General features: G+C 41.8%; 1 pseudogene; it reads left to right on the top strand.

The window, feature by feature from the left end:
• The first annotated feature begins 1,718 nt into the window (after positions 1-1,718).
• LOC126105109 (5S ribosomal RNA) lies at positions 1,719-1,836 on the top strand (annotated as a pseudogene).
• Positions 1,837-19,544: the final 17,708 nt, after the last annotated feature.

Genomic DNA, 19,544 nt, shown 5'->3' on the forward strand with positions numbered 1-19,544 from the left:
TTCTTTTTTTTCCCTATGAATAATAGTTAGCGCGAAGAGAGCGAGAGAATATTGGAAACGCCGCTCGAATCACATGCTTTGTAGTTTGGTTGATTTTTTGTAGGCCAGTTTGGGGCAGTTTCCCGATTTGGTAGACCAAAATTGTCCTACATCAAATTATTCGTCTCCGCAATCTTTACACGACTGTGGTATGTTGTAAATACACTCCTGGAAATGGAAAAAAGAACACATTGACACCGGTGTGTCAGACCCACTATACTTGCTCCGGACACTGCGAGAGGGCTGTAGAAGCAATGATCACACGCACGGCACAGCGGACACACCAGGAACCGCGGTGTTGGCCGTCGAATGGCGCTAGCTGCGCAGCATTTGTGCACCGCCGCCGTCAGTGTCAGCCAGTTTGCCGTGGCATACGGAGCTCCATCGCAGTCTTTAACACTGGTAGCATGCCGCGACAGCGTGGACGTGAACCGTATCTGCAGTTGACGGACTTTGAGCGAGGGCGTATAGTGGGCATGCGGGAGGCTGGGTGGACATACCGCCGAATTGCTCAACACGTGGGGCGTGAGGTCTCCACAGTACATCGATGTTGTCGCCAGTGGTCGTCGGAAGGTGCACGTGCCCGTCGACCTGGGACCGGACCGCAGCGACGCACGGATGCACGCCAAGACCGTAGGGTCCTACGCAGTGCCGTAGGGGACCGCACCGCCACTTCCCAGCAAATTAGGGACACTGTTGCTCCTGGGGTATCGGCGAGGACCATTCGCAACCGTCTCCATGAAGCTGGGCTACGGTCCCGCACACCGTTAGGCCGTCTTCCGCTCACGCTCCAACATCGTGCAGCCCGCCTCCAGTGGTGTCGCGACAGGCGTGAATGGAGGGACGAATGGAGACGTGTCGTCTTCAGCGATGAGAGTCGCTTCTGCCTTGGTGCCAATGATGGTCGTATGCGTGTTTGGCGCCGTGCAGGTGAGCGCAACAATCAGGACTGCATACGACCGAGGCACACAGGGCCAACACCCGGCATCATGGTGTGGGGAGCGATCTCCTACACTGGCCGTACACCACTGGTGATCGTCGAGGGGACACTGAATAGTACACGGTACATCCAAACCGTCATCTAACCCATCGTTCTACCATTCCTAGACCGGCAAGGGAACTTGCTGTTCCAACAGGACAATGCACGTCCGCATGTATCCCGTGCCACCCAACGTGCTCTAGAAGGTGTAAGTCAACTACCCTGGCCAGCAAGATCTCCGATTCTGTCCCCCATTGAGCATGTTTGGGACTGGATGAAGCGTCGTCTCACGCGGTCTGCACGTCCAGCACGAACGCTGGTCCAACTGAGGCGCCAGGTGGAAATGGCATGGCAAGCCGTTCCACAGGACTACATCCAGCATCTCTACGATCGTCTCCATGGGAGAATAGCAGCCTGCATTGCTGCGAAAGGTGGATATACACTGTACTAGTGCCGACATTGTGCATGCTCTGTTGCCTGTGTCTATGTGCCTGTGGTTCTGTCAGTGTGATCATGTGATGTATCTGACCCCAGGAATGTGTCAATAAAGTTTCCCCTTCCTGGGACAATGAATTCACGGTGTTCTTATTTCAATTTCCAGGAGTGTAGTTATCGTTTGATCCTAAGGGTCGCAGGCGCGTTTTCTGTAGTGTTTCGGCAGATGTTTACAATTTCTTTTTTGGTACGTGTAGCCGGGGTTGCCAAAGGCCTTGCCGCAATGGTAACACCGGTTCCCGTCAGAACACCGAAGTTAAGCACTGTCGGGCTGGACTAGCACTTGGATGGGTGACCATCCGGTCTGCCGAGCGCTGTTGGCAAGCGGAGTGCCCTCAGGCCTTGTGGGGCAAACTGAGGAGCTACTCGGTCGAGAAGTAGCGGCTCCGGTCTCGTAAAACCGACGCACGGCCGGGAGAGCGGTGTGCTGACCACTTGACCCTCCAGATCCGCATCCAGTGATGCCCGTGGGCTGCGGATGACACGGCGGCCGGTCGGTATTGTTGGGCCTTTCAAGGCCAGCTCGGAGGAAGAGTAGCTGGAGTGAGCCCCGACAGATGGTGCTCATGCGACACCCAGTGTCAACGAAAAGGGCCGGTTTGTCTCCCGTTATCTGAAAAATATTCCCGTATCTATAAATTTTTGTAGTATAAGAAATTCTTCAACTTGACGTAGAATTTATGGGTCGAACAGAACAAGCAAATACAGGGTTATTACAAATGATTGAAGCGATTTCACAGTTCTACAATAACTTTATTATTTAAGATATTTTCACAATGCTTTGCACACACATACAAAAACTCCAAAAGTTTTTTTAGGTATTCACAAATGTTCGATATGTGCCCCTTTAGTGATTCAGCAGACATCAAGCCGATAATCAAGTTCCTCCCACACTTCGGCGCAGCATGTCCCCATCAATGAGTTCGAAAGCATCGTTGATGCGAGCTCGCAGTTCTGGCACGTTTCTTGGTAGATGAGGTTTAAACACTGAATTTTTCACATAACCCCACAGAAAGAAATCGCACGGGGTTAAGTCGGGAGAGCGTGCAGGCCATGACATGAATTGCTGATCATGATCTCCACCACGACCGATCCATCGGTTTTCCAACGTCCTGTTTAAGAAATGCCGAACATCATGATGGAAGTGCGGTGGAGCACCATCCTGTTGACCGTCGGCTGTGGTACGTTTAGCTCCCTGATTGCTTTATTCATCGCCTTCCGCAGGCTACGCGTGAAACTTGCCCGCACGCGTTCAACCGTTTCTTCGCTCCCTGCAGGCCGACCCGTTGATTTCCCCTTACAGAGGCATCCAGAAGCTTTAAACTGCGCCTACCATCGCCGAATGGAGTTAGCAGTTGGTGGATCTTTGTTGAACTTCGTCCTGAAGTGTCGTTGCACTGTTATGACTGACTGATGTGAGTGCATTTCAAGCACGACATACGCTTTCTCGGCTCCTGTCGCCATTTTGTCTCACTGCGCTCTCGAGCGCTCTGGCGGCAGAAACCTGAAGTGCGGCTTCAGCCGAGCAAAACTTTATGAGTTTTTCTACGTATCTGTAGTGTGTCGTGACCATATGTCAATGAATGGAGCTACAGTGAATTTATGAAATCGATTCAATCATTTGTAATAGCCTTGTATACATGATGCAGTCTATTCATGAGAAAGTGGACACAACGTTGAAAATGTTCGTCAATAGCGCTTGCTATATGACAGAGCGAAAAGTGTAATTGCAGGATCCTAGCTTAAGTGGCCTTTTCCGCAAGCTTTTTGGCTACTTTTACTGGTCATTAGCCTCTTTTGTCGAAGTGGTTGAAATTTTAAAGACGCCTTTGTTGATGAGGATTCGAATATCTGTAATAACAGAATGATGACAGCTATTTCTTCAGCTCAAGGTAAGTAAGACACACAGTTCAGATATTCAGATCTTATTCTGTAGATAAACCATCCTCCTCACCTCAACGATTCAAGTAATTTGTGAAAGTCTGACATGGAGAAACTCACGCACAGAGTCAGGTTAAAAAAATGGCTCTGAGCACTATGGGACTTAACTTCTGAGGTCATCAGTCCCCTAGAACTTAGAACTACTTAAACCTAACTAACCTAAGGACATCACACACAGCCACGCCCGAGGCAGGATTCGAACCTGCGACCGCAGCGGTCACGCGGTTCCAGACTGACGCGCCTAGAACCGCACGGTCACAACGGCCACAGAGCGAGGTCTGAGTGATATGGTCAAATTTTACGTACTGTCAACCATATTTTTACTGCCCCGTACAGTTGGCACAATGATAATTTCTTTCTCTTCTTGTGTGTTTATTTTACCTAGCTAGATTATGACTTTTCAGGCCCTCTCTCTTATTTCTTTTAAGAGTCTCATTATAATTAACATTTCAGTATGCATAATACCGGCTTTTCGTTATATGGTACTACCCTCCTTCCACTCCACCCATGGCCATAACCGGTTTAATAGTGAAGCTCCAAAGAACAGCAGTGCAACTGGTTACGGGTTCGTTTAAGAAGTCCGACATCGTCATGGAGTTTATCATCGACATGCACAGACATTACAAGAGAGATGTTTTCGCAGCAGAGTTATTTACTCGTAAAATTCCGAAAGCATATGTTCCAAGAAGTCAGACAACACCCTACTGCACAGCAGGAACGAATGGAAAAGGAAAGTGGGAAAGCATTCACACGACACACCGTAAAGTGAATTATCTTGTGTACAGACAGACGTGGCTGTACAGAGTTCTGGAAATTGCATTCATAATACCAGAATGCAGCCACATTGTTAAATGGCTCCTCTTTCATACGCACTACTCTCTACCCACACTCATACACCCCAACCCAACCCCAAACCTACCGCTCTCAGCGTCTGGTTATCGAAGCACAAGACGCTTCGCCTTATCCTCTTGGCAAACATGATTCATCTGTTAAGTGTGTACTGAGACGAGATAACAAGACATACGACGCTGCGACCGCTCTTCTTAAGCTCCAAGTAGGGAGACTGGAGCGTGGCTTAGCTCACTGTGAACGGAATGCAGCTCAATCCTCTGGACGTCTTAACTTCCGGAATGCTAGGTTTAGACACGCGATATCTGTATCACCAAATAATGGCCATTCAAATTCGGGAACAACAAGTTTGTTACTAGGCTGTTTAGGTTTTTATATTGGTATTTGTATTGGTATTTATATTTTTATATTGGTAACGCCACGTGGCGCTCTGTACGAAAATCACTGACTGTGCTGTGTGCAGTCTGTGGTTGGTTTGCATTGTTGGAATATTTACTATTGTATTGTTGGGCAGCTGGATGCGAACGGCGCGTAGCGTTGGGTAGTTGGAGGTGAGCCCCCAGCAGTGGTGGTTGTGGGAAGAGAGATGGCAGAATTTTAAGAGCGGAGGATCTGGACGTGTGTCCGCCAGAAAGAGTAAATTTGTAATACTGGATATCATGAACTGATATATATATATATATATATATATATATATATATATAATGACTTTTGAACACTATTAAGGTAAATACATTGTTTGTTCTCTATCAAAATCTTTCATTTGCTAACTATGCCTATCAGTAGTTAGTGCCTTCCGTAGTTAGAATCTTTTATTTAGCTGGCAGTAGTGGCGCTCGCTGTATTGCAGTAGTTCGAGTAACGAAGATTTTTGTGAGGTAAGTGATTCATGAAAGGTATAAGTTAATGTTAGTCAGGGCCATTCTTTTGTAGGGATTATTGAAAGTCAGATTACGTTGCGCTAAAAATATTGTGTGTCAGTTTAGTGTTGATCAGAATAAGTAAAGAGAGAAATGTCTGAGTACGTTCAGTTCTGCTCACCTTTTTGAAAATCAATAACGTAAGAGGTTTATCAGCACAGTAATTCACTAATTTTTCTAAGGGGACGTTTCAAGTTTAAATAAACTGATATACCAACATTCATAGGAGAGCTTCCGTTACTTGCCATACTGATTGACACAATACGTTCACAGTTCCGCATCTGCCTACAGGTCCCGACCTGTCTTTGGCCAATCCCACAAGGGAAACCCCATCGCAGCGCCCTCAGATTTAGTGGTAAGATGGCCCACTCGATAGCGCGTCAAAAACTGAACAGAGATGAAGCATGAAAACAGGAAGAAAGTGTACTGAACTGTGAAAAAAAATCAAAATAGAAACAATGATCGGTCCGTTGGACTGTAACATAAATGAGCAGTGTTTTTTTTTTTTTTTACACAACATTATGAACTGTCCGTCCCGTCATTGAAACGTTTGCTATCTTTCTGTAGTCTTGGCAGTTTGCATACTACGAGGGCAGTTCAATAAGTAATGCAACACATTTTTTTTCTGAAACAAGGGTTGTTTTATTCAGCATTGAAATACATCAGGTTATTCCCCAATCTTTTAGCTACACAAACTATTTTTCAACGTAATCTCCATTCAATGCTACGGCCTTACGCCACCTTGAAATGAGGGCGTGTATGCCTGCACGGTACCATTCCAGTGGTCGATGTCGGAGCCAACGTCGTACTGCATCAATAACTTCTTCATCATCCGCGTAGTGCCTCCCACGGATTGCGTCCTTCATTGGGCCAAACATATGGAAATCCGACGGTGCGAGATCGGGGCTGTAGGGTGCATGAGGAATAACAGTCCACTGAAGTTTTGTGAGCTCCTCTCGGGTGCGAAGACTTGTGTGAGGTCTTGCGTTGTCATGAAGAAGGAGAAGTTCGTTCAGATTTTTGTGCCTATGAACACGCTGAAGTCGTTTCTTCAATTTCGGAAGAGTAGCACAATACACTTCAGAGTTGATCGTTTGACCATGGGGAAGGACATCGAACAGAATAACCCCTTCAGCGTCCCAGAAGACTGTAACCGTGACTTTACCGGCTGAGGGTATGGCTTTAAACTTTTTCTTGGTAGGGGAGTGGGTGTGGCGCCACTCCATTGATTGCCGTTTTGTTTCAGGTTCGAAGTGATGAACCCATGTTTCGTCGCCTGTAACAATCTTTGACAAGAAATTGTCACCCTCAGCCACATGACGAGCAAGCAATTCCGCACAGATGGTTCTCCTTTGCTCTTTATGGTGTTCGGTTAGACAACGAGGGACCCAGCGGGAACAAACCTTTGAATATCCCAACTGGTGAACAATTGTGACAGCACTACCAACAGAGATGTCAAGTTGTGCACTGAGTTGTTTGATGGTGATCCGTCGATCATCTCGAACGAGTGTGTTCGCACGCTCCGCCATTGCAGGAGTCACAGCTGTGCACGGCCGGCCCGCACGCAGGAGATCAGACAGTCTTGCTTGACCTTGCGGCGATGATGACACACGCTTTGCCCAACGACTCACCGTGCTTTTGTCCACTGCCAGATCACCGTAGACATTCTGCAAGCGCGTATGAATATCTGAGATGCCCTGGTTTTCCGCCAAAAGAAACTCGATCACTGCCCGTTGTTTGCAACGCACATCCGTTACAGACGCCATTTTAACAGCTCCGTACAGCGCTGCCACCTGTCGGAAGTCAATGAAACTATACGAGACGAAGCGGGAATGTTTGAAAATATTCCACAAGAAAATTCTGTTTTTTTTCAACCAAAATTGGCCGAGAAAAAAAATGTGTTGCATTACTTATTGAACTGCCCTCGTATATATTGGTTGTAGATTGTGAGTCATGTGCCAAGAACACTTTGCCATCGCAAGTAAACGTGATGAATAGTGAGAGCAGTCGAGATACCACATAGACGTCTCACAGAAATGGAAACAACAAATAAACGGCTGTGAACTACGTTGCAACGAAGGAATTCAAGAATCAAAACTACCAAAACGCAACGCAACTTCAAAAACGTTGAAAATATACGTTTTGACAGAGTACAGAGAAACTGTGTGATTGTGAAACCGTTGGTTTCATTTGTTGCAGCTTATGAGGCAAACTATTATGTTTTCATCATTTCCTTGGGAGAGATCAAATTAACGCCCATACGAACGCCTACATCAGCCAAGGAGGCATAGCTCAGTCACTTACCAGGCGTACAAATTAGGTGCGACGGTAAGAGATTCCTGTCGTACGACACACGCGCTGCCACTAACGCCGTGTACGGCACACCAGGCGTGTTTTTCGGTGGAGGATTCGGTTAACTTGTCGCCTTGTCATCAAATCTTTGCGCTTTCCATTCGGAAGCCACTTCCTCTCGCCTGCTAACAGAGTAGCTGTGCAGAATAAACTGTATTTATAGGTCACTTCATTACACCTCGCCGTTGCATAAGGACGTTACCAAATTTGAATACAGCGAACAGCACAAAAAAAAAAAAAAAAAAAAAACACGGCTCACCAGCTTGGCAGTCCAGCCCTGACCATTGTACCACGACAACGTCATTGTTGCATGCTGTTATATATTGCACTTCCTTTCCTTTGACAGTTCATTGTTTCTATTTTTTCCGTAGTTCATTACACCTTCTTCCAATTTTCACGCTTGTTTGTGTTCAGTTTTTGAAGGGATGCCCACTGGGTCCTCTTAACTAAATGGGGTACAATGGAGAGTTCCTTTTATCAGAGGTAATGAAAAGAAGAGAAAACGCTTATTAAAGGAAATCTCCTCAGTTTACCAATACCAAACACATTAGAATTAGGTAAGCAATGTCACAAATAGCAGTGTTTCGAGCATCGTATAGTACTTTATACACATGAGATCCAAAGAGGCTGTAAATTTCTTGAGACAAGTCATCTTCCTGTGTAGGCTATTTTTATTTTGAAATGATCTTGTTACTTCATGATTTAGCTGTCAGCTAATTTCGCTCCATTGGGCATTTTCAAGCTATCTGGTACCGAAAACAGTATCTAAAGTTACAGTACCATCAAGAACAGACATAAAACAAAATGGAAAATACACTTATATGAAAATTTACACTCTTCTGTTACTTGTATCACAGTAAAAGGTTGTAATCATATAGAATCATACATTCCACGCTTCCGCATGGAAGTAGCAACATCCATTGGCGTGCTTAATAACAGTTTCTTATGACCACGATAGTTACGGGCAAAACATGTACATACCCGCTATTTAGCAGAATTCAAACCAAAAAAGTATTAAATATGGATTTAATACTATATTACCGTCAATCTACACTTCAACGTACTGTCTCAGATGTGAAGTCCGCATGTAAAAAGAGAAAATTGTGACCCTCACCTGCGTTTGTTCACGGTGCTGGTGTCGAACACTTCAATACTTCAAAATACGTTCGTGTAACAATTAAAATAAAACTGGACGTGGTGTGGTTAACGCCTTAGAATCAAATGGAGTACATGTCAATGAATTTAACAGCACGACTGTGTCGTCAAAGACAAAAAAAAGACCTTATACGAAAAGTACACACCTGGTCGATGATGTTACTACATATGCTTGATCTAAAACACTTACACAAAATATCGTAAGCGAAACATAAGCATATCGGAGTCATGTCTCTGCATGCCAACTCGCGCGCGACTTACTCCGAAGTCTCTCAAGTGCTGCCTTTTGTTTTATCAAGTCTTCTAGACAGCATTGTTGGCGTCAGCGATTATACTGCATTCATTACATGCAAGACTAATGCATCCAGACGAGGTCTGTGTGTTCCAAGTGTTCTGTTGGATCGACGAGCCACTGCGTGTAATACTCCTACGGCCAGTGAAACCATTTCATACAGACGCTGCACTTTTACCTTGAAAATTTCGATATCAAGAAACTTTAGTTGAATTAACAAGCTTAATATTGAAACAGAAAATACAGATATGAAAACACTATAAAGGAATTAAAATGGTCTCCATATATCTAAGAATTTATATTACAAAAATGTCCATTACAAAAGTAGAAAAGTCGATTTCCAGGACAACGAAAAAAAGCAGCATAAAATTACAAATGCTCCACTGTTGTTTAAAAGTTGCCTAAAAACCGTCTATTTTTTAACTCCATTCGTGCAAAATAATTTCTGGTTTTTTATTAAAATGGTGATAAATCTACATCGCTTCCAAAATATTGGTGAGACTCCTCTTAACCACTTTTTGTAAAATTTGTAGAGCCTCGCCAGTATCTTTAGCGCCTTGGATGTTAATATGCGTGTTACTATCGCTAGGAACATTGTGTTCTTTGAATCTCGTGTTAAATGATCACCGGGAGAGATGCCGCATGGGTTGCACACTGGACTCGCATTCGGGAGAACGGAGGTTCAACCCCGCGTCCGGCCATCCTGATTTAGCTTTTCCGTGGTTTCCCTAAATCGCTTCCGGCAAATACCGGGATCGTTCCTCCCCATCCTTCCATAATCCGAACTCGTGCTCCTTCTCTAATGACCTCGTAGTCGACGGGACGTTAAACACTAATCTCATCCTCTTCTTCGTGTGAAATAATCTACCCATCTGTCCGATGTATAGACTGTCATATGTACCACAATTGATTTTGTAAATCCTCGACTGCGTGAATGGTTACTTTTGTGAGTGTCGTCTCAGATTATCTTGCCTAAAAAGGTCTTGACGAAAACTATATGTGCGCTGCCATATTGCTAATCTATGAGCTATTCTATGAGATATTTTTCCATGGTATGTGAGTACAGCGTATCTTGGTTTTTCTTTGCTCTCTGATTTTCTTTCGGACCAACTGAACGATTACATAGCGCTCGTATCCTTTCACAACAGCTACGTCTTTCAGTGTCACCAACTCCTTATTACTCTCTTCTTGTCTTAAGTTGGCCAAATACGTAACTGCATGCTTGACAATCACTTACCTACAGTACAACCTTTGTTCATAATGTAATTGAACAGGACCAAGAAAAAATTAAATCAAGTCACAACCCGCCCTATTCTTGTTAGACTCACACTTGAGTGCTTGCTCAGGCAGGCATAATCAAAGTCCGATCAAGCATCAAGCTGTTTCCACAGTCGTGATGATTGTGCACATTGATCCTACACACGCTTGCAGATGCATGCTTACCAGTCATGCAGTTTCGTGTGAAGCCGCCGTTAACGTTATTTACAGCCCTAGCAATCATCGATTAAAAGTAAGCATTTTTCGGTGGTTGTGGGTAGCAGAAGAATTGTGGAGAATTTTGTAGGTTGTTAGGTTTCTATAAATGTCAAAGTAGTGGCTATCGTTAGCCAGGAAATTAATTCTGGACTGGCGGGATAATTCACGGGTAAATGTCGGTATCCAACGGGCACAATGTTTCGGCACCTGATCTTGGACTTGTTCTACTTCCACTGTGAATTTAATCCTGGGATGCAAACAACTCATCTTTTCTGTTGTGTATCGTATTTGTTAAAAAATTATTCGCAATGTGATTTACGATAATATTCCATAACGTGCGAGCGGTAAGGTTTCCCACGGCTATACCTTATATTTGGAAACACAACGTCATCGAATAAAAAGTAGTAAAATGGCACGATAAATTGTAGTAGTTCCACAGTTTGTCCACTTTTGCTATGCTAACCTTTCTGTATCAAAGTAGATTATCTTTTATAGTAGAGATTGTTTCTGTCAGTGGCGCCTTAGAATATAATTTGGAATATCAAATGAGAAGAATTTTGGCCCAACGGGGATACACTTTTTTTAATTTCGTTCATTGTGTCCACTCCATTTATGACTGAGTAATGTGTTTTAAAAGTACGAGTATATAGAGTTTTTAACATAGGGTTCGATATTTTGTTAGGTAGATGACGCGGCTGCTACGGTCGCAGGTTCGAATCCTGCCTCGGGCATGGATGTGCGTGATGTCCTTAGGTTAGATGGGTTTAAGTAGTTCTAAGTCTAGGCGACTGATAACCTCAGATGTTAAGTCCCATAGTGCTTAGAGCCATCTTGAGCTAGTGAGATACACTGATCAGCTAGAGCATTATGACATACGTAATAGTCGGTATGTCCACCTGTTGTTGTTGTTGTTGTGGTCTTCAGTCCTGAGACTGGTTTGAGGCAGCTCTCCATGCTACTCTATCCTGTGCAAGCTTCTTCATCTCCCAGTACCTACTGCAACCTACACCCTTCTGAATCTGCTTAGTGTATTCATCTCTTGGTCTCCCCCTACGATTTTTACCCTCCACGCTGCCCTCCAATACTAAATTGGTGATCCCTTGATGCCTCAGAATATGTCCTACCAACTGATCCCTTCTTCTGGTCAAGTTGTGCCACAAACTTCTCTTCTCCCCAATCCTATTCAATACTTCCTCATTAGTTATGTGATCTACCCATCTAATCTTCAGCATTCTTCTGTAGCACCACATTTCGAAAGCTTCTATTCTCTTCTTGTCCAAACTATTTACCGTCCATGTTTCACTTCCATACATGGCTACACTCCATACAAATACTTTCAGAAATGACTTGCTGACACTTAAATCTATACTCGATGTTAACAAATTTCTCTTCTTCAGAAATGCTTTCCTTGCCAGTGCCAGTCTACATTTTATATCCTCTCTACTTCGACCATCATCAGTTATTTTGCTCCCCAAATAGCAAAACTCCTTTACTACTTTAAGTGTCTCATTTCCTAATCTAATTCCCTCAGCATCACCCGACTTAATTCGACTACATTCCATTATCCTCGTTTTGCTTTTGTTGATGTTCATCTTATATCCTCCTTTCAAGACGCTATCCATTCCATTCAACTGCTCTTCCAAGTCCTTTGCTGTCTCTGACAGAATTACAATGTCATCGGCAAACCTCAAGGTTTTTATTTCTTCTCCATGGATTTTAATACCTACTCCGAATTTTTCTTTTGTTTCCTTTACTGCTTGCTCAATATACAGATTGAATAACATCCGGGATAGGCTACAACCCTGTCTTACTCCCTTCCCAACCACTGCTTCCCTCGACTCTTATAACTGCCATCTGGTTTCTGTACAAATTGTAAATAGCCTTTCGCTCCCTGTATTTTACCCCTGCCACCTTTAGAATTTGAAAGAGAGTATTCCAGTCAACATTGTCAAAAGCTTTCTCTAAGTCTACAAATGCTAGAAACGTAGGTTTGCCTTTCCTTAATCTTTCTTCTAAGATAAGTCGTAAGGTCAGTATTGCCTCACGTATTCCAGTATTTCTAGGGAATCCAAACTGATCTTCCCCGAGGTCGGCTTCTACTAGTTTTTCCATTCGTCTGTAAAGAATTCGTGTTAGTATTTTGCAGCTGTGGCTTATGTCCACCTATGGCATGGAATCTATGAGGCCTTGGTAGGTCGCTGGAGGGAGTTGGCACCAAATCTGCAACAGAAGTCACCTAATTCCCGAAAATTATGTGGAGGGGGGCGATGAATTCTGACATCACATTCAACCACATCTCATTTGCATTCTATCGGATTCAGATCTGGCGATTTGGGGGCCAGTGCATCAACTGGAAGTAGCCTCTGTGTTCCTCGATCAACTCCATCACACTCCTGACCTTGCGACATGGCGCATTATCTTGTTGAAAAATGGCACTGCCATCGAGAAACGTGTTCGTCATGGCGCTGTACGTTGTCTGCAACCAGTGTACGGTATTCCTTGGCCGTCATGGTGCCTTGCACGAGCTCCACTGAACTCATGGATACCCATGTGAATGTTCCCTAGAGCATATTGGAGCTTCTCTCCGTCCTGTTCATCCGGTAGACGACGGATTCGTGCCCTCCCATCGAAATGATACGTGTGCGTGCGTGCGTACGTCTGTGTGTGCGCGCGTGTGTGTGTGTGTGTTGTGTGCTTTGCAGCTTTAATTATTATAGATATATGGGCCCAATAGGACCACGCCAGGTACAGCTAATCAATGTCGCTTTTGATGGTTGACCTTCCTTTGTGTCCAAATTTGTTTCATCCTTTCAGAATCAAGTCTCTTTCTTTCATCAGACCACGGTGTTCCAGTCCGTTTTCTAGTTTCCCTTTGAACAACTTTCAGATCAAATATCTTTTGTCTGAATGTTTTTTATCTGTAACGTCTTCCTGAGTTATACCGGCTACTTTAAGATGCTTCTTAATCGCAGCGATCCATTTAACTGATTCAGTTTTGACCTTACTTCCGTTTTCGTAGAATCTACTACTTGTCTTGTTAACCTAGTGGGCGCCATTTCTTTTAATGCGCCCATAAAATTTAAGTCCTCGTTTCCTGCTGTCACCGTGTATACCTGCGTATTCTTCTGTTTCCTCATTCCTTCGCGACCTGTACGTTTTCCCCATCAGTAATTTTGGGGCATAATATATTCCTAATAATCCTTCTTTGTTTTGAATTTCTTCAGTATCCCTCTTTGTATTTAAAATTAAATTTTCTGCTCCATAAAAGTTTGGCTACAGTGCTCTGATGCATAATTTTATTGAATTTAGAGAATGATTTTTTATTTTAAATATTTTGTGTTCATCTGAGTGCAGCTGCCATTTTTTGACAGCGAACTTTGTTTGGAGCTTTTTCGTGACGGTTTTCTTACGTGATTTCCCCCAAGTATTTAAACTGAGAAATCCTTTTTATGTTTCCACATTTAGTGTTCAAAAACTTTGGTGCTTGTTTCTTGTATATCATTCATTCCGTTTTTTCGAATGATATTTGTTGTCCTACTTTTCCCGCAACTTCTTTAAGAATTTCAATTTGTCTCTGAGCTGTGGTACTATCCCTAGCTAAAATTGCCACATCATCTGCAAAGGCGAGGCAATCTGCTCTAATATTACTCCTACCTAACTTGATTGATTGATCTATATTTTAACTCGATTTTTGCTTTCGCCATTTTGTAATTACCTCTTCCTAAACACAGTTAAACAATAGTGTAGAGAGTCTATATACCTGTCTAACACTAGTCTTTATATCAAAAGGTTCAGAAATTTCTCCCATGAATTTAACTTTAGAGCCAGTGTCGGTTAACGTTTCCTTAATCAATGTTAGAGTTTTATTATCTAGACGTTGTTCCTTTAGAATTTGGAAAAGAGATTCACGATCAACTGAGTCGTAGACCTTTTTAAAAACAACAAATGAACATACTATGTTGTTACTAGAAATCCTTTGGTACCTAAGGATTAGTTTTAAATTAAGAATTTATTCCGGACAGGATGTGTTTGGTCTAAAGCCTGTTTGGTATTCACAAATTTTAGATTCTAAATGTTCTTGGGCTCGATCAAGTAAACATTGAGAGAAAATTTTGTATGTGACAGGGAGAAGAGAGATTCCTCTGTAATTATCAACATCGTTTCTGTCCCCTTTTTTATGCAGTGGATGAATTAGGACACTTTTCCAGTCTTCAGATATTTTCTCAGTTTGCTAGATATGTCCTATTAGTTGAGTGAGCTCTTTTGTAGTGTTAGACCAGTTGATTTTAGTAGTTCTGGAATTATAGTCTTCTCCGGATGCTTTATTGTTTTTGAGTCTCTTCATTTGTCTAGTTATTTCGATTTCGTCAGGTTCTTTAGAGTTAGGGTTGGTGTTATTAGTTTGCTGTGGCTGGAACTCATTCGCTGATTTAATAGTTTTTCAAAATAATTAGCAAGTACGTTACAGTTTTCCTGGTTGTTAAGAGCTTTGAGGTTGGTAACTGGTTATTTTTGTTTTGACTATTTTATAAAAGTTTCTTGCAGTGTTGTTTTGGAAGTCTTTTTCTATTTCTAAAATTTGGACATTTTCGTAGTTTCTTTTAGTCTGTCAGGTACATTTAGATGTTTCTTTCTTGCAGTTAGAAAGGTGTTAGTCATATTTTCAGTTCTGTTACTATTACAATTTTTCAGTGCCTCATGCCTAGCCTTAATTGCTGCTTCACAATCCGCATTCCACCAAGGCTGTTTTTGTTTCTTTCGAAGCGGAATTAAATTTTGTGCTCTTTTGATGAACTTTTCTTTTAGGCTGTGCCAACTGTTGGATTGTTTTTTCTCAAGTTCGCTTTTAATAGTTGGGGTTATTTCAACAAATTTTAGGATAACATATTTTTGTTTTGAGGAGCTTTTGAGGTTGAAGTTTTACTTTTATTCGTCTTAAATAACGGTCACAAACAATATTAGCCCCTTTACTAACTTGGACATTTAAAATTTATTTGTACTTATGGAACGACATTGCTACATGATCTATTTCAAGTTCCCCTATAAATGTATCTGTTTAGAAGGGTTCTTTCGAAAATGTGTTAACATGATTTTAAGGTTAAAATTTTTGCACGTTTCAACAAGTCTTTGGCGATTTCGATTCGTCTGTTTATGCTCAGGAAATCCACCCACCGTTTTCTTGCATTTTTTCTCTTTACCTAATTGAACGTTAAAATCACCCATTTAAATTTTAACATGGTTTCAAGGAATTTTCTAGATTATGTTTTCAAACTTTTCCCAAGCTTCATTAACTTCTTCAGGTTTTTTATTGTATTCCTCATTGAAATTGTATGCTTTATTTACGAATTTAAGAGAAATTATCATTAATCTATTTTTGATGGGTTTTGCTTCCGCCATTAAATTTAAAATATTTATGAAAACTGCAAAAGAATCTCCCAGATGTGGTGTATTATTAAGTATTCCGTTATCAGTTTTACTTTTAAGAAGACGATAATTGGCGAAATCGATGGTGTTATTGTCCGTCATTGTGTTTCTTGAAATTCCAAAATTTGAATCTTCCGTTCTTTTAGTGTGTCTCCCAGTTTATAAAGTTTACTTGGTTGCGAAAGTGTTTGTATTTGTTCTAGTTTTAAGTTGGCCAGAGGACTGCGACCTCCTCTGCTGAATCACACTGCATTTTAACCTGGCTGCCCCAGAATCCGGAAGACCAGTTGCTCCAATAATACTGGCGGTGGATTGACCACCTGGGGTAATGTTGTGATTATCAAAACGCTCCCTGATGATTGTACCTGGAATTAGGTGGGGTTGAGTAGACTCATTAAGTGACCTTACAATCTTAAGACTGGAAGGGTTAGTTCCAGGACATAAATTTCAGCCTTACCACTGGTGAACAGAAGCTGATCACTTTGCCGCTTGCTACAAGACTGCTGCAAAGTGGGTTTGGTTTTGTTTTGCCTTGTCTGGGGTTGCTTATTGTGTATTCGCAGCTGTCCACCATATCTGATGAAACTTTTACTATCCACCACCTGTCGCCAGTCACGTACCATAGGCAAGGTTGGCTTCTTAGACTTTTAGTTACAAATTGATGAAGAATGAAGAAAATTTAATAATTTAGGTTCCTGTTAAAAACAATAAACTTGCTGTTTCATTCGATATCAGTCACAGTCACAGTAAAGCCTAACATGAAATGTTCTCATTTAGAGTTATTATCAAATATTGAATCATATTTTGAATTTTTATTACTAGTCACATGAAAGCAAGAGTATTCACAATAAATTAAAATTTTGTACCAAAATGCGAAACATCAGATGGAAAATAAAATACTTCTTCATTATTACAGACTGATCAGTATTACTTCTATTTATTGTTTCCTTATATGTAGCAATAAAGCATTCCGCAACTTCATATCAAATTTTAATAAATTTAAAATACATCTTAATAAGTATAATAAATAGTAAAAAATGAATAAAAAACGTTATTTTGTTAAACAGATGCTATTCGATTTTTGTTAATTATCATCTTCATTTGCAAATAACTATGAAATTGTAAAAAGGGTATTCGGAATTCAAAGAAGCACGCAGTTAAAACACATGTTTTCTTCTGAAATAGTCATTCTACTGTGCTGCAGGAATGTTGGGAACTGAATATTATGAAAATGGCATGATGTTGACAGTGGCTCATCAGTGCCCTGAAGGAATATTTTCATCTTAACGACGCGGACTTTAGATAGGAAGTCCACTGTTTACTGCTGAGGCATTGACACACACACTGGATCGCCACTTACTCGCTGGATTGATTTAGGCAGCCAAAATATTCCGGAAACAACTAAGCCGCTACGGCAGTATCGAAAACGCTGGTATTCTCACAGCTCGAGGTCTAATAAGTGATTGGTATAGAGAGACATATATAGGGAGAACCAGATAATAAGTGCAGTCACAGGTTAGTACTGACAATCGATACCTCATGGTAATGTTACACCATTGTAAAGCAAAGGTCGTGGGTTCGAACCTGTTTGAAACATGAGTGACACTGAATGGGCCACTGCAGTTATAGACCCACTGCAGAACCAAATGCAACAAATCCGCGCCAATTTCTGTGGGATAAGAACAAGCGAAAGGAGAGTAATCCACTGTAGTAATAATCTAACGTCAATGTGGATAATTACCGAGTACAAATATAGCTGATATTGTAAACATTTACGTTGGGATGGCTGTAATGGAATGTATGTATACTACAGTGATCAGGTGCAATTGTATTGATTAAACTTTGTTTAATTCGCACTATAACTGATTTTTAGGGCCGGTTTTATAGCCCGTTCCTATTCGGTTCAAGTTTAATTGTGCTACAGACAAACAGTATGTAGTCAGCGGAAAAACTGTTAAGGAAACGTCCTAACAACACATATTACTTCTTTCTCTGTAATAGCTGTAATGACCCTTAAGGCAGTTTCGCAACAGTTAACTGTGGTGCTTTGTGAACCACAGGAAACGTAGCGAAAAATAAACCATAATACAAAACTGAAGTGATGCCTGTAGAGACTTTGTGTCACCACGTGTGCACTGTTTTCAAACCAACTGTTCCACTGGAAAAACCCGTCACTGTGTAGCCCACGCCGACGTTGATACTAAAGGGCATATTCCATTCTGGGGCTAACAGGGGGGGGGGGGGGGGCGAATGCACGTCTCTCCTGCCCCACATCCACGATATTTTACATCGATGACTGAAGCTTAAAATCGAGTCGATATGTAGATAAATAAAGAACACGGTATTATATCCACAGGATCGCAAGGTATTCATGGCTTATGTACTGTTACCCTTTCCTTTAAGACAGAATGACTATTTAGAAAACAAGACAACTCTTTGAATCAGGCTGTGGTTTCGCGGATCAATTTTAGTTTAAAATCAAATAAATTTGTGAGGACTAAAGGACAAATATTACAACTGCAAACAAAATAGAAGTCACTTTGAGAAACTGAAACCGTGTTACAGCTGTGTGGCATCGAAACCAGCATTTACTAACCCCATTCCCCCCACGAGCATGCCTCAAGTATCAAATTCCTGCTGTGTAATTCTTGTTGTTGTCCTCAGTCTCAACACTGGTTTGATGTAGCTCTCCATGCTACCCTATCCTCTGCAAGTCTCTTCATCTCACTGCAACCTACATCCTTCTGAATCTGCTTACTGTATTCACCTCTTAATGTTCCGCAACAATTTTTACCCATCCCCCCTTGACGTCTCAAAATGCGTCCTACCAACCGATCAACCGATCCCTTCCTCTAGTCAGGTTGCGCCACGAATTTCTTTTCTTCCCAGTTCAGTTCAACGGTTACTTATTAGTTACGTGATCTACCCATTCAATTTTCACCATTCTCCTGTAGCACCACATTTCAAAAGCTTCTATTCTCTTCTTGTCCAAACTGTTTAGTGTCCATGTTTCACTTCCACACATGGCTACACTCCAGACAAGCATCTTCGGAAAAGACTTCCTAACCCTTCAATCTATATCAGATGTTAACAAAATGTTCTTCTTCAGGAACACTTTTCTTGCATTATCAATCTACCTTTTTTATCCTTTCTACGTCGGCGATCATCTGTGATCTTGCTGCCCAAATAACAAAAGTCATTAACTATTTTAAGTGTCCCGTTTCCTAATCTAATTTCTTCAGCATCACTTGATTTAGGTTTACTCTTGCAAAGAAGATAACAGCAACCAGCTACTTTTTACAGTGCTATTTACTTATTTAAATAGCGCCGTTACCACTTTCGAAACAACAGATTCATCTTCAGATGGCTAGTTCACGTTAAGATATATTACACATTAGCTTTCAATTTTTGTTTTCCCAAATGATGAAATTTCCTTGGGTTGGTGGTGCTCTACAACTCTACAACAAAAACAAGATGTGAAACAATGTCTTTTTAACAGTAATTGTGCCTCACAATGATTTTAAATAAAAGATTTTAAATAAATACACTACTGGCCATTAAAATTGATACACCACCATGATGACGTGCTACAGACGCGAAATTTAACCAACAGGAAGATGCT

This window comes from Schistocerca cancellata, chromosome 1, assembly GCF_023864275.1.
Source record: "Schistocerca cancellata isolate TAMUIC-IGC-003103 chromosome 1, iqSchCanc2.1, whole genome shotgun sequence".
Lineage (NCBI taxonomy): Eukaryota > Metazoa > Arthropoda > Insecta > Orthoptera > Acrididae > Schistocerca > Schistocerca cancellata.